Source organism: Opisthocomus hoazin, chromosome 3, assembly GCF_030867145.1.
Source record: "Opisthocomus hoazin isolate bOpiHoa1 chromosome 3, bOpiHoa1.hap1, whole genome shotgun sequence".
NCBI classification, from domain to species: Eukaryota; Metazoa; Chordata; class Aves; order Opisthocomiformes; family Opisthocomidae; genus Opisthocomus; species Opisthocomus hoazin.
In genome coordinates, this window is record NC_134416.1 from 102,866,743 (window position 1) to 102,880,088 (window position 13,346).

A 13,346-nucleotide genomic window follows, 5' to 3' on the forward strand; every position below is an offset into this window, starting at 1 on the left:
GCCTTCTCTACTGTTAGCGCCTAGCAGATTTCCTTCAAGAAAAATTAAAATGGGTTACTTTATATATAGAATGTTAAACCATTACACTTTCATACATAAAACTAAGATAAATTTTGGAATAAAGTGAAATTTTGGATAATGTTTTGTATTTAATCTATAGTTATGAAACTTAACCACATTAAAAATAGTTTTTGGGTTTTTTTTTAAACTGAGATGGTTTTACTGTTTGAAAACAATTTTGTGAAATTTTTCATTTGACTTCAATCTGCTTTTGTATTTTTTAGAAAAATAAAATATTCCTGGAGAATATTTGCATTAGCCGAGATGTAATAAGTCCATACCCATTTGCCATGATAAAAGTTCTTTGTCTCTCTTTTATAGCTGAGACTCCTTTTGTTGTTGCATACTTTAGCCATATCGTCAGTAATAAAAGCTTGCTTTCTCTCTGATTCGCTTTCTGTCACAGTCCTCCCACTCCTCTCTAAGAAAAGAACATTATTGCTTCCTGTGGGCTACCTGAAATAAAACCTCTCCACATTTAACTGTAGCTGGGTTCTTCACAGTATGCCTGCCTATACTTTCATAAACAGATTTTACTCTCCTACTGTGTTTCCACGGCAGTACCTGGCTTGAACTCTGAATATTTGGTAAGAGGAGGTATATTTTTTTTTTCTTGTAACAAATAACAGTGATGATTTACCAATTGTACCTAAGGATTTCTTTTAAGAAAAAAAAATGTTGGGATGAGGGTTTTTTTGTTGTTCACTTTAAAGTCATTGTTTGCTTTTGTTATAAATTTTAGGAGGACAATTAGTTTTATTTTATACAAAAATCCATACCCAATCCCCCTTAAGTAATTTTTTAAATGCAAGTAATCCTTCCAAATGCATAGCAAAGGCTGATTCTAACTTCTGGAAAAATGTTCTAGATTAATGTAAAATCTTTTTCATTACAATTCAATATTCATAATTTTACTAAAAAAACCCATAACATTTAAACAGAATAAAAAATTAGAATAAAATATATTTAAAAACCCAAAGTCAAAGAAAATGTTTAATGAGAATCTGTTAAAATCCCCCTGACTTCAAGGTAAATTGTTCCATAAATTTGTGGATTGAATCAAGCAATTAGCAGGGACTAATTTGATAAACTGTCATCTAACGTTGCAAATTTTTTTTTCTTTCGCGTGATAATCTTAGTTTGCCTAGCAACATATACTAGAGATTGCTTGCACTGAATGAATAATTTAAAGGCACAATTCACTCCTTGTAGTGAGTCTTAACTGAACCAAAATTTCAATGGACACCTGTAGGAATTTTGCCTAAGCAATTTTTAAGCAATATAATTCATTGACCCGAATGATGAATTTCCTCCTAAATCTTAGTGAAATTATGATAGGGTGTGAAATATGGTTAAAGACACAAGGACTTGTTCTCATATACGCTTGACTTCATGGAAGAAGTTATAGCCTGACTATAGCTCACAATAGCTCTGATGTCATAATTGTCAATCTGCTTGGCACCTTGTTTATTTTGATTAATTTTTTCTTCCCCAAAGAAAACTTCAGTATATGATTGAGGCAAAAGTTCAAGTTTCAAGAAAATTGATGTGTTTCTGCTTGACGTGTAATGAATTAATTTGAATTAAGAGCTCTGAAAAATAACTTTGATAGATTCTCTCTGTGATATCTAAGGAAGATTCCTCTCGTAAAGTAGCTGACAATTCTTTAGGACCATAACCATCTAAATCACATGTTCAGTTCAGGAAACGAAGAACTGAATCAGGTGCAGCATGCATAAGATACAAGCAGGGATGCTGTAGGGAGACGAGAAAACATAGGCAGTGAGCGTGGATGGGTAGAGTTCAGTAAATCGATCTGGATATTCTTGTTCTTATTGGAGCAGAGCTATGTTTGTGATATGTTTCTTGTGTAAAAGTTGACACTGAAGCTGAGGAAATGTATGTTTCTTATTGGAGTAGAGCTATGTTTGTGATATGTTTCTTGTGTAAAAGTTGACATTGAAGCTGAGGGAATGTATGTTTCTTATTGGAGCACAGCTATGTTTGTGATATGTTTCTTGTGTAAAAGTTGACATTGAAGCTGAGGAAACGTATGCCTCTGGTCAGATGTATAGGAGTGTGAAATTCTGTAAGGTTGATCTGTTGTTTGTCTTCAGTTGCATGCTATTCCTTGCAATACAATTGTGGTTCGGGGACAACTCTCTGAAGAGGGAGATATTTTTGCTTTGCTTGGGAACAACTAAGCAAATGCAGGAGGAGAGAAGTTTCTAGACATTGCAGAATAGAAGAGAACACTGAGATAAACATAGAAAGAAGCAGGACATCAAGCATAAGAGTGGGATTACTGAGAGGAGCAGGGAACAGTGCACATCTCAGTGCTGACTGAAAGACAACTGCCTTGGAAACAGTGGCAACTGTGAAAGTTTTGCTCCAAATTACAAGGCTAAATGCAGTAGCAAGGATTTACTTGCAAGAGGACAGTAGGCAGAGGAGGCTTGTGCATAAGTCCATTCTATTTTTATTTGTCTAACATAGCTGCTTTGAATTTTCTCTATGTAAGTAGTTATTAATTTTCATTATACTTCATTGTGGAAAGCAATCAGACCAGAGTGCCTAGGTGCACAAGACTGGAAGTTGAGGCCAACTTGAGATCTGTCACACGAACACACACAGTTGGTTTAATTTTTCCTTTTATTTATTCTCAGGTTTTCTGTTAGGTGCTCTTTGTGAAGTACAGTCTAATCTGATGCAACACAGTTTGTGTTCTAGCAATACATATTTAAAACATGGTTGAACAAAATTTATTAAATAAAAATAATATCAGTCACATAAACCTGCTGAAAATGTTTTCAAAGAGGAACCACAAAGCGTTTCTTAGAGAAGGTGATCCAATTCAGAAGTTATCTCTAAGGAGTCTGGCTTTTCAGGCCTATGCAGAAGTTTTCAGAACTTTTCTTGTTAACAAAAGTAATATTGTTACTATGGTACAAAAAAAACAGGGAAAAAAAGTATCTTGGCACTATTCCTGATGAAATACATATGTATAAACCTCCTTGAAATGTTAAAATATATGCTACAAAAATATCTCCTGAATGCAAGATTATCTCTTAATTTTTAGTTACATTCAAGTTTGACGGCTAGCATTTATTTCAAATAGTTATTTATCTCTTTATGTTCTTCTCTGAAAAAAATCCCATGCACAGTACTGTCTTAAATGCTTCATTCCAAACAGTGAATTATATCAAACCAAACCATTACATTTGCAGCGAAAGAAAAAACTTTTCAAAAGTCACATACTATTCACATATTCATTACGGTTACCATGCATATATTCAGTGATAAGTTCTTAAGCAGAGATTGCAATTTCTTCTGGTTCCAGGTGTTATACTAAGGAATAAAATGGGAATGAAAATGCAAAATTACAATTGAAATAACTAGATGATTGCTGTTGTAGGTATTTTCGTAAGGCCCTTTATTACAGTTAAAAGTTCTGTAATCTTGTAAGTTTAAAACTAACTATAGAAACTAAGAAACAGGATTTTGAATAATGTGTTATCATTTCATTAGTAGGATGTACTTGTCCAGTGTAGAACCAGAGAATGATGAATCATAAGAATAGCTAATGAGCTATGAAAAGCTGCTGAGATTGCCAAAAGAAACAGGTAACTAGGGGAAAGGTGATTCTGGCAGGGGGACTTTGCAACCACCGACTCACAGACCACTACCCCAATCATACCATAGACTCAAAAGATGAAGAAACGGAGCATGTGTACTAATTGACTTGCCAAAAAAAGAGAATTTAACCAATCATTTAATAGAAAAAAAATGCATATGTATTAGAAAGACGAATATGGTAATGTTAAGTGTATAATTGACTGTTGATTTGTGAATGAGGTGTGCTGTCTTGGGATGGACACCCATATTTGCGCAAATAAGCAATAAAATACCTCTGCTCTGTGTGTATGTTGGCGTACTGCACACTGGGTAAATGAACCCCGTCTTTTTTGGGACAACACAGGCATTCTAGATTCCATTGTGTGTTTCGTAATTTTTTTTCTCTTGTGGGGTGGAGATTTTTTCTGTTTTTTTTTTTTTTTTTCTGTGGCGTTATTTTTCCTCTCTCTTTGTGGGTGAAAGAAAATGAACAAAAAGAAATGATTGCCTTTTAGAGCACCCATATTGTTATTCATGAGCTGGGAGCACTGAAGGAGACTTGTGTGGAACAAATGAAATTTTCTTAAATTCTCTGGTGAAACCACTTACACGCCACAGGAACTTGTTGAGTTTTTGCCACCTACTTCAAAGCAACTCTTTTCAAATCTTCTTTACTTTTTGCTAAGTGGCTTCCCATCAGTCAGCAGTCTGTAAAAAGGTAAAAACCTCTGAGTTTAAGAATTCTTTGGTTGTAATAGTAGATCAGAAACGTAGTTTATTAGAGGTAGGCTCATTAGCATTCTTTGAATGGAGTCAAACTCAAAATTAATTAATCACCCTAAAAAAAACAAAGATCTTGGAAAAACAAAACCACTACCTCGGGACTGGTTGCACTGTGAAGAGTTACTTTTTAACAGCAAGACTGAAAGTCGCATTGAGTTAGGTGAATAATACAGGTTAGTTGCAGTTCCTAGCCAAGTATGATCAACTCAGCTAAGAAAAAAATTCACTGACAATGGAAATGGAGTCAGGCCTTAAAGACATTTCAAGGATTTCAGGTATGTACTGACATCAGCACCAATTCTGCAACTGATCGACCTGCTGAAGTAGTTAAATTTTCAACAGTTACTTCAAAAGAAAGACTGGAAGATGTATTGTTTCAAATGAAATTAGGAATAAATTTACTGGCTGTCAGAAATACATAAGAACAATGACAGCAGCAAGACAAGGCACACAGAAACTGAAGAAGGCACAGGTCCATTGTCTGCTTAATTCTGTATAGAACTTCTAGAGCAGTACTGCTTCTTTTCTTGTAGGCATTCAGGATTAAATCCTATGGTGGGACATTGCAGAATAGTACCTTCCATATTTACATAAAAATTGCTACCTCCCTTTGTCTTACATATTTCTCAAGGGTATAAATGTTGCGGTTCTCTGCTTAAAAGAAAAAGGGTGGAAAAAAATCTTGTTATTTGGCCATGTCTCCCATGGTGTAACACCAGGGTAAACTGCAAAGATGTTAACAGATGGAAAATGACTTATGGCAATATAGAGAGATAATGGATGGTTCTTCCTCATGTGTGTTTGCAATACACAAGTAAATCACCTTTCCACATTCACACTTTGCAAGTATTCCATCCGGGCAACTTCTGGACATGAATAGATTAACAGGGAAATCACTCTCTCATACATTCATCTCTATTAAAGGTTGCTCAAGTGAATTTATCCATGTTCAGACCACATCTCCTGGAGCATAGATATAATCTCTGTGAAAAACAGCTGGGTCTAAATTAAGCTAACTCCCTCCAGTTTGAGTTGGAATTTGTTCTCATATGCAGGTTTACAGGTACCAGTCTGCTTCCTGGTCTGTCTTTGTCTTCTGAGCTCAGACTCTTATGGGATTGCTATGTCTTCTCAGCAGTTGTATGTGGTACCTCTCTGAGTGACACTTTCATCCTCAAAGAAGGAGAAATAGCAGAAGGAAGTCAGAGCGATAGTTTCTCTGTAGATCATGCGAGAAGGTGGAGAGGAGAAACCAGCTTTTCTTTGCCCATCTGTTCATGAACTGGGGCTCAAGTGTACAGCTTTGTCATACTACAGGTTTATAGGGTTTGGATTCACAAACCATTCTGAGAAAATTCAACTGAAAAAAGTAGATGAAGAAATGTTATTCTCAGAATAAATTAAAAAGCCATGTGGAAGCAGTGAGGAAGGATGTAATATTACTGAAGAAATATCAGCAGAAAAATGTACTCTCTGCACTGATTAAATAAATCACAATTTAAACATTTTTTAAAGAAGAGGATTTTTTTAAAAATCCATTGATAATGATGACCGATCAAAGTTAAAAATGTTTTTTGCATTGCTGGGTGAGACACCACAGACAAATAAAATACAGGATTATGGGAAGTGATTCAGATGCCTGAAAAAATATGGGCAACTGTAGTGGCACGAGATAACTGTACTTAAAAACCTTTAAAATTCCTGTGGAGTGTGGATCTTATTTGATTGAAGGGCACCATTACAAATGAAGAGCCGTACTGAGTATTATCAGGATCATATCTTCTGCAGTTTGTAAATCATTGTTATAAAGCACATAGAGTTGCATATATTTTCTGATAATAAATATGAGCGAAAGCCAACAGATGATAAATAACTGTGAGGTTGACAACAGGATTAGACAAGCCAAAAGCGGTTTTAAAGAAATGTAACATCAGGACATGAAAATTTACTGCTTGTACTTGGAAAGATCATCACAGAAGAGAAAAAGTTAGAATACTTAAGAATTCCCTGTATTCTCAGGAACTTTCTTCAGGATGAAACCACATGCACATTAGCAGCATTTTAAGAAAAGAAACTGAATGCAGGGCATTGGAGGTAAAGTGAAATGATGTGAAAGTGGATGTCATTCATCTCAACTTTAGCAAGGCTTTTGACATGCTCTGCTGAAATATTCTAGTATGAAAATCATGATGATACAGTCTGAGTGGATGGTCTATGGCACATGTAAATAACTGTTTAGATGATCAGGTTCAGAGGGTTGTCACTAATGGCTTTTAGTCTACCTGGAGATCAGCAAGAAGTGGAGTACCACAGGGGTCTGTACTGGGACCTTTCCAGTTTAACACCTCTGTCAATGATCTGAAGTAGGCAATGGAGTGCACTGTTGTCACTCTGGCAGCGAACACCCATTTGGAGGAACAGGTGCACAACTGAGGGCAGGACTGCCATTCAGAGCGACCTACCCAGGCTGGAGGAACACGCCAACAGCACATGTAATTCAGCAATGACAAACATAAAGTGCTGCCCCTGAGTAGAAATCACTGGTGCAAGGGCACAGGCTGGGGCCTGACTGACTGGGAGCAGCTCTGTGGGAAGGTACTCGGGGGGCACTGCGAGGCACAAGCTGACCATGAGCCAGCAGCATGCCCTGACTGCAGAGATGGCCAACAGCACCCTGGGCAGTATTCACAGGGGTACAGCCAAGACTTCGAGGGACATTTAGGGGAGGGATTACATCCCTCTGCTCAGCACTGATGAGATCTCATCGAGATACTCTGTCCAAGTTTTAGGCTCTGCAGTACAGCAAAGATAATGAGTAAGTGTTGGAACAAGTTCATAAGAGGGCCTCCAAGCTGTTTGGGGTCTGAATGACTTGCCCTGTGGGGACAGGCTGGCGAACCTGTTTGGGTCTGGAGTACTTGACATGAGGACAGCCTGAGTGAGCTGGTTTGTTCAGCCTGGAGAAGAGAAGACTAGAGGGGGTCTTACTGTTATCTACAGGTACCTATAGGGACAGTGTAGAAAAGTTGAACCAGAGTCTTCTTGAAGATATATAGTAACCTGAAAGGAAATAACAATTTGTTTCAAGGAAAATTCCGTCTGTATGTAAGCATAAAAAAAATCTTCCTTCTGAGAACAATTTCACAGTGGGATAGATTGCCCAGAGAAGTGACTGAATTTTTCATGTTGAAAATACTAAATATTCAGCTAGTCAAGGCCCTGGCTAATCTAATCTAATTTAAGGTCCACTTCTCAACAGAGAATTGAAGCAGGTGCTCTCCAGAGGTTCCCTTTAAAACTAGAGTTGCGTGATTCTAAGATTCGAAGTAGGAACATGAGAAATTCCACTTAAATATAAGACAGAAAACTTTTTCTCCATGAGGGTCATTAAACACTGGAAATGATGTCCATAGAGTCTGTGGAATCTCCATCACTGGATGTGTTTAAAACTCAACTGGATACAACCCTGAGCAACAGCTCTAACCAGACCTAGATCGAGCGGTGGGTTGGACTAGATGACTTCCAGAGGCTTTTCCAGTGTAAACAATCCTGTGATTCTAATGTTCTTCACATGATGATCACTTATTGTGGAATCAATTTTTCCTTCCTGAATTTCCATAAATGTTCAGGATTCAGCCAGAGCTACTGTAATTTCTTGACTTTTACTGTGTACCTACAGCTGTGCAGATTGAGGATGTGTGAATAGAAAGGTAATGTACTTCAGAGGCAAATACAGCTTTATTTCATACTGCTTCAATGTTCTCCATTCTGTACAAATACTAGTGTAGTTGTGGGAAATGATAAAATAATTTGTAACAATACAGATTATTAAATTAAAGAGGTGAAGAAAATTGCTTTCATTCCCTATCAGTAGAATTTGCAATTAAACTTGACATGTCTTGCAGTTTGAACATAAATTGCCAAAGAAAACAGAATTAATTACTCAGTTCCTTAATGAAGTGTACAAATGCAAGGTCAATATGCTACTAATTTTATTCATATTTGTAAGAATTATGTATTCACTGTTTCCTAATATAATAGGTTCATAATCAAATGACAAAATAAAAAAGAGAAAACTCAGGTTAAAGTTGTAGGCAATAATAATTAATAATAAAGCTTTATATGTCACCATTTTCAGTTGGTTCCTCTGTAGTCGTAGCAGATTCTTCAGGAACTACCTGTTTATGCTTATACAACACACAGAAGCAAATCAAAGGCAGCATCATTTTTACATATCTTGTTTACAAAGTAGCCCTAAACATAAAATTGATGTTACAAAACGACATTTACACCTAATAATCTCAGCATTAAATTATTGGAGAAAAAATATTGCTTAACTAGCTCAATAGCAGCCTGTCCAACTGCACAAATATAAACTTAGAATTGGTTTTTTTTCATTTTTTCCCCATCTACAATGCTATATTACAGCACCCTGCAGACAGTAAAGTATCTCTTGCTGTCACAAGTTATTGATCTCGTTTTCCTCTGAGAACCCTAACAAGTCAAACAGAGGCTTCCTGAAATATAAACCTGGAGCAGTACTTTGCAAGGGGTCCAAGTTATGAAGATATTTACTCTCCAGTGTTTAGCAGAAAAATGAAACGACATTAGTATAAATGTGTGCAGTTTCATCTGGCAAGTGTAAGTGTGGTCTAAAGCTTAGCAAGCCTGTTCAGCCAGCAAGTGGTGATACCACCTCCTCCCGCTGGATTCTCCCAAGGGTAATCCTGACCTCGTATCCTAACTTCCGGAAAAGGAGAAGGTAAAGAAACATGATGTAGCGAAATAATTCAGCTCTCTCAAGCTATGGACAGGAGATGAAGGTTTCTTTTGGCTTAATAGAGAGTTAGAAACTGCTGTCATCCCACCTCTTCCTATTTGTTTAGCATCAAAAATGTGATTTGACTCTGCATGGGAAAATGGAACCACTATGCTGGGCTGCACAGACTAGATTTTGTTGATGATCAGGAAGTGGATCTGAGGTGAGCTTGAGAGGGAAGTGTTGACATAACCTACTAACAACCTTCTGAGACAGTCATTACTTTGTTAACAACCAGCAGCATTTGTGTGGGAAGATTTTTTTTTTATATTCTTTGAACTGTGGCAAGTATAAGGACTAATTAGATAGAAATGCATAATCTCAAACAATATTATTGCATTTATTTAAAAAGATAATCTCAGATTTTTCTAACTCTGCAGTTCCATGGACAAAATTATGTACCTACTAAAATTTCTTCTGCTTTGAATGCTGCTGTGGCCCATCTGGATTCCCTCAGATCACAATCAGTTGGGAGCTCAGACAATGCAACAGTGTTGAGTAAACCTAGTATTAAAAGTGCAAGGGAAATTTTCTTTTAGCATCAAGTTGTCTTTTTTTTTTTGTTATAAACCACATAATCCTTGAAGGTAAATTATCATAAACAGCATTCAAGCTTTATTGACTCAGGAATTGTGGGCTAGATGAGTAGACAGTGAGGTGGATTGAGAACTGGCTGAATGGCAGAGCTCAGAGGGTTGTCACCAGTGGGTCTAAGTCCAGCTGGAGGCCTGTAACTAATGGTGTTCCACAGGGGTCAGTGCTGGGCCCAGTCTTGTTCAACTTATTCATCAATGACCTGGATGAAGGGACAGACTGCGCCCTCAGCAAGTTTGCTGATGACACAAAACTGGGAGGGGTGGCGGATACACCAAAAGGCTGTGCTGTCATTCAGTAAGACCTGGACAGGCTGGAGAGTTGGGGAGAGAGGAACCTGATGAAGTTCAACAAGGGAAAGTGTAGGATCCTGCCCCTGCGGAGAAACAACCAATACTGGCTTGGGGCAGACCTGCTGGAGAGCAGCTCTGTGGAGAGGGACCTGGGTGTCCTGGTGGATGACAGGTTGACCATGAGCCAGCAGTGTGCCCTGGTTGCCAAGAAGGCCAGTGGGATCCTGGGGTGCATGAAGAAGAGAGTGGCCAGCAGGTCGAGGCAAGTTCTCCTCCCCTCTGCCCTAGTGAGGCCCCATCTGGAGTATTGCGCCCAGTTCTGGACTCCCCAGTTCAAGAAAGATGAGGAACTACTGGAGAGAGTCCAGCGGAGGGCTACAAAGATGGTTATGGGACTGGAGCATCTGTCCTATGAGGAAAGGCTGAGGGAGCTGGGCTTGTTTAGCCTGGAGAAGGCTGAAAGGGGATCTTATAAATGCTTATGTATATCCCAAGGGTGGGTGTCAAGACGGTGGGGTCAGACTCTTTTCAGTGGTGCTGAGTGACAGGACAAGGGGCAACGGGCACAAGCTGAAGCATAGGAAGTTCTGTCTGAACATGAGGAAGAACTTCTTCACTCTGAGGGTGACAGAGCACTGGAACAGGCTGCCCAGAGAAGTTGTGGATTCTCCTTCTCTGGAGATATTAAAAATCCACCTGAACGAGGTCCTGTGCAACCTGCTCTAGGTGACCCTGCTTTGGCAGGGGGGTTTAACTAAATGATCCACAGAGGACCCTTCCAACACCTACCTTTCTGTGATTCTGTGATTCTATGACCCTGTTAGTGACTCCTGAGGAGAGCTACTAGTAACTGGCTGAAACCTGGACTTTGTATTGCTGATCACAGCCCTTTGAGCCTGTCAATTTAGCCAAATTTTCAACACCTTACCAAGTCCATATCTCATCTCATTTTATGGAAAAACATGTCAAAAGACTTGCCGATGTCAATGTAAATGACATCCATTGCCCTCCTCTTGTCCACAGGCCCTGTGCTTTCATCATATGAAAAAAATCAGGTTGGCCATGTACCATTTCCCTTGTCAAATTCATGCTGTCTGTTCCTAGTCACCTTTTGCTTTTCATATGTTTATAAATAAATTCAAAGAGGGTTTTGATCCACAGACTTCAGAGGGACTGGTATGAGGCTGACCAGTCTACAGTTTTCTTGGTCCTTCTCCTCAACTTCTTCAAGATGGATGTGACATTTTTTCATTTTCTAGTCACCAGAAATCTCTCCCAGTCAGCATGGCCTTTCAAAGCTGATAGTCAGCAGTCTGATACTGACATCACTCAAATAAGAAATGGAGCCCACAAAAAGTAAACGTCTGCACTTCACCACAGATTGTAGCCTAATGTAAGAATTTACGGCTAAAATGATCCAGGATTTCTGCAAGAACAACTTCAGATCCTGTAAGAATTTACTCAGCCCTCTTGCTATCAACTTTAGAGTTATTCAAGCTCCCTTTACGATCTCTTGGATCATGTTTTTAAAGGAAATACCGGCATGTAAGTCTTCTTTTGTAAGTGGGAAAAATCCACTTTTCTCTCAGCTTCATTCATGAGAGTGGAAAACCTAAATTATTCATCCACAAGTACATAAACAGTGAAAAGTTCTTTTGCCTCCACTTCCCATCCTCTGCTATGTTCTATATCCATGCATAAGTAAATATAACTATGTCTAATTTTTTGACATCAACCTCAGAGGTAAGGGAGAAAAGAAAAGAAAGAAAGGGAGAGGTAAAAGATAAATAGTCTCTTGCTCTTTCTTAGCACAAAATCACTCCTGCAAAAATGAGAACTACTTTCCTGAGAATTATCCTGTTAATTCCAAATCAGTTGTCATTTGATCAGTAGTCTGTCTTGGTATTTCTGCATGCTATGCCTTCTGCTGATTGACTGCCAACTGCTGCTCCAAAATGTCCATGTGATACAGAAGCACACTTACAACTCAATCACTAAAAAATATACATTTTTTGGTCTATCTCTAAAAATCCTGGAGTTGTTAGTTATAAAGTACTTTTGGACCTTTAAAGTTTGTACAGGTGTTAGAATGTGGCAAAAGCTTAGCAAGTATAACCAGAGTAATACAGGTCTGGCAGGAGAGTAGCATGTGTTACAATAAAGGCCACTGACCCATATGTACTGACATTGATTCTACCCTACTTAGCATCATTGACTACCAATTAATATAATGACTTTGGCAATAACCTTAACTGAACTCAAATCTTGTGTATGGGCAATCCCTCCATGTCCATCCTTACCAACCACCTGCACAGAAAGTAATTCCCTGGCAGGTTTCTTACTTGTGCCATAAGAAGTAACAGAGAGGTGAGGATAAAAAATCTTCATCTGAGGTAAATAGAAAGAGAAATGAGAGCAGTTCCTATGTGAATGCAAACAGTTACCCTTTAGATACTGTCCTTTGGTGTACTGATTAATGAGAAAGCAAGAAGTTAGCACATCATAATTTATCCATATATGAGACTAAATGTATGGTCATTAAACAAACCTGGAATAAAATAGCCACAAAGACAGGGAAGGAATAATAAAATATTTTCATATATAAATAGTATTGGAAACTATGCAGCATAAAACATAACATATATGAAAAGCTAAATGTGTTACTATTGGTACTAGCAAACAGACAAAGAATGTTCTGACACAAGACAAAGACTGCTTATTCTGTAAAAGCAGGTTAATTCTCTGAGCTGCGTCTACGCGTTTGGAAAATTGCCACAAAATACATTATCAAATTCTACGTTTTTATTCATAAAAGTTCAAGGCCATAGATTTTTTCATCCTCTTCAGTTTGCCAGGAATAGCAAATGAAGGCCAAGCAAAAAGATAGTGATGGAATCAAGAAACAATGTGAGGGAGATAGATACTAGCCTTGCAAACATCAGGAGGAATAATTCCCTGGGTTCACACTTGCCTGCTAGCAACAGAATTGTAGTAAATGTACAGGGGATTTGCTGGATACCTTTTCTTTTATTCTCACACCCAGTGAAAGCAGGTAGACAATTAACAACCATATTGCATGTCACCTCAGGTGAATAAGAGAGAGTAATAGAAGAATTAGAATCATAGAAACATAGAATGGTAAGGGTTGGAAGGGACCTTAAAGATCATCTAGTTTCAATCTC

At 38.1% G+C, this 13,346-nt stretch overlaps 1 long non-coding RNA gene across 2 annotated transcripts in view; it reads left to right on the plus strand.

Annotated features, from left to right (window-relative positions):
- The first annotated feature begins 566 nt into the window (after positions 1–566).
- The window catches only part of LOC142360902 (uncharacterized), a 61,573-nt gene continuing 48,793 nt past the window's right edge, over positions 567–13,346 (plus strand). For both annotated transcript variants that reach the window (XR_012763534.1, XR_012763535.1), the window contains exon 1: positions 567–647. This is a non-coding gene — a long non-coding RNA (uncharacterized LOC142360902). The remainder of the gene's footprint in view (positions 648–13,346) is intronic.